The sequence below is a fragment of the Mus caroli genome, chromosome 15 (genome assembly GCF_900094665.2).
Source record: "Mus caroli chromosome 15, CAROLI_EIJ_v1.1, whole genome shotgun sequence".
Classification (NCBI taxonomy): Eukaryota; Metazoa; Chordata; class Mammalia; order Rodentia; family Muridae; genus Mus; species Mus caroli.
This window is the reverse complement of record NC_034584.1, coordinates 48,180,349-48,183,419: the sequence shown is the minus strand read 5'-3', so window position 1 is coordinate 48,183,419 and position 3,071 is coordinate 48,180,349.

Sequence of the window (3,071 nt, the reverse complement as noted above, 5' to 3'; positions counted from 1 at the left end):
GGTGTAAGCTCTTTAGACCTTCTGCTCAAGGGCTCACTGGGCTGAGATCCAAGTGTCAGCCAGAGCTATAAATCTTATGAGAGGTTTGCAGTTGAATTTTACAGGCACAATGGTTATTCATAGAATTAATTTGCTTGTAGTTGTATTACTGATATTTCCCAACAGCTGCCACACTGGTACTCTTCTCCACTTGAAGTCACAAATAGCCATTGTTTTGGGCCAATGAGATTCCTGTCTCTCTAAAGTTTGGTTTTGTTTGAGGACTCCTCAGATTAAGCCATGGCCACCCCAAATAATTCCTCCATTAGTTAATCCAAAGTCAAAGACTTAGTACCTAATTCTAACAATGATATTCAACTGTATCCACAGATTATACTCATAATCGTAATCAGTCTGGAAGTATTCAGTGGCAGACAGTAGGGATCATGTTTGAATTATGCTGACCATACACAAGCCAGTAAAGTACACAGCCAAAGCATGACTCCAGGCCTCTTTGGTGGAGTAGAATAATCCCTACACAACAAACATCCCTATAACAAAGCCCTAGATTACCAGGGAGAATCTGGGAGTTCAGATTTAGTGGTGTCATATCCTGAATGTGAGACTTATTCGGGTTTATGCTGTATTCTGTTTATTCCTTCTGTAATATTTAAAGAGTATTTGCTCTGAGTGTTCCAGAGGATACAAAAACAATTCCATGATCGAAAGAACTTTAGGTCTTAAGTTGTGAAATCAAAACAAAAGACACAAAATAAATATGTTCATTTGAGTCTATCTCTGTAAGTGGAAGAAGCTGGATCTTAACAGTCCCGAAAGGATATGGACTTCAATCTAATTTTCTAGATTTAATATTTTCTTATTTTGAATTTATAATTACATTATTTACTCCTTCCTTTTCTTCCTCCTAACTCTCTCATGTGCTGCACTCCTTGCCCTGTCTTAAATCCATATGACTCTTTTTCCTTGTTATTGTATATATTTCCCCTAAGTATATAAACACAACCATGTTACTTGCTCACATACGCTTTCAGGACTTCCCTCTTGTATTTATAATCAATTGGAGGTTTTCTCCCTGGGGAATACTGTTTCTAAGGAATATGAAAATGTAGATGAGGTTGTACAATAAATTGGTGGTGGTGGTATGCCAAGAGGGCTCTGTGATCATTAGAAAATTATCCTTCAAACATTTTTAGTAATGATATGTTGCTACAGCCTTCTTTACTACATCATCCTTTTGTCTCAGCTGTCAAGTTCCACACGGTTTTATTGGGAGATCACCTACCATGCTCAACAGGGACGCAGGTTGGAAATATTCACTCTCCTCAAATCCAATTGAATTAGTCTCATCCTCTGCTCTGTAGCAGACCACCTTCTGTTGCCTCTCCTTCCTTTCTGCTCCTATTCCCAGGGGACTAAGCAGATCCTGGTGGCATACCCCACCCTCCTTCTTACTGTGGAATCCCTGAGACTTCAATGTTTCTCACATATCTCAAGTCATATGTAGCAACTCAAAATAAGACAAAATACACTCTACATGGAACCCACAGTGGCCACATCTGGTAGAATCTCAGAAGCATTTCCAAAGAGGAAACTCACAGCTATCACACTCTCCTAAGAATCAGAGACAACGATAGAAATCAAGGAATAACACACAAACACAAAAACAGGTCTCAGCACTGATCTTAAACCCAGATGCCTAGACACCAGTGTAAAAACACAATCAATAACAGACAGGACAATATATCTCCACTGGAGCCCAACAAACCTAATATAGTGAGTTGAAGCACAAGGCAAGGACCTCAAGATAGCCACTATGAAATACGTTAAAAACCATTAAAGAGGATATGAATAAATCTATTAGTAAAATCTATGAAAACATAAAGGGTGGTATGTAATGAAGACAACAGTTCCAGACATACAAGTAGAAATAGAATCAGTAAAGGCAACTCAAACTGTGGAAAATCTGGAAATGAAAGCTTAGGCACTTGAATAAGTGCCTCTGAGGCAAGAGTCACCAACAGAATAGAAAAGATAATCTCAGGCACTGAAGAAAAAAGAAATGGATATAGTGGTGTGATGGTTTGTATATTCTTGGACCAGGGAGTGGCATCAATTGGAGGTATGGCCTTGTTGGAATAGGTGTGACCTGGTTGGAGTAGGTGTGTCACTGTGGGTGGGGGCTTAAGACCCTCACCCCAGTTGTCTGGAAGTTAGTCTTCCAGTAGCAGCCTTTGGATGAAGACGTAGAACTCTCAGCTCTGCCTGCACCCACCATGACAGCCTGGATGCTGCCATGCTCCCACCTTAATGATAATCTACTGAACCTCTGATCCTGTAAGCTACCCCCAATTAAATGTTTTTTTTTTTTTTTTAATAAGACTTGCCTTGGTCATGGTGTCTGTTCACAGTAGTAAAACCCTAACCAAGACAGAAGTTGGTACCAGGGACTTGGGTATTGCTGTAATAGGCCTGACCATGCTTTTATTTGAAAAACTGTGGATTTTTGGTCTTTGGATTTGGAACTCAGTGGAATGCTTTAAATGGGGCTTCATGGGTCATCCTAGTAGAAATATGAAAGACTGTTGCTGGGAGTAATTTGAACTGTGTTGACCTGGCCCTAGAGATTTCAAAGAAGAAGAATTTCAGTATGTGGCATAAAGACTGTTTTTGTGGTATTTTGGTGAAGAAGTGGCTACTTTTTGCCCTTGTCTGAAAAGTCTGCCTGAGGCTAAGGTGAAGAGACTTGGATTAATTGCATTAATTACATTGACAAAGGAAGTTTCAAAAAAGCCCAGCAGAAACCTTGTTCTTTGGTCAAGTCTCACAAAGAGAAGTTTGAACAAGCATAGCATGCTTAGAAAGGCAAAATATAAAATATATGGTTCAAGTATTAAAGGCATACCAAGAAGTGAAATGGAGCAAAATCCTGTACAAGGGGATCATATTCTAGTTCCTGTAAGCAGCAGAACTCTGCAGCTTCAGCCATGTGGCTCTGGCTCTAGAGTTAAGAATGGAAGGAACTACTGGGACAATTGATGCTAGTTAGCTGGAGCTAAGACATTAGCAATGAT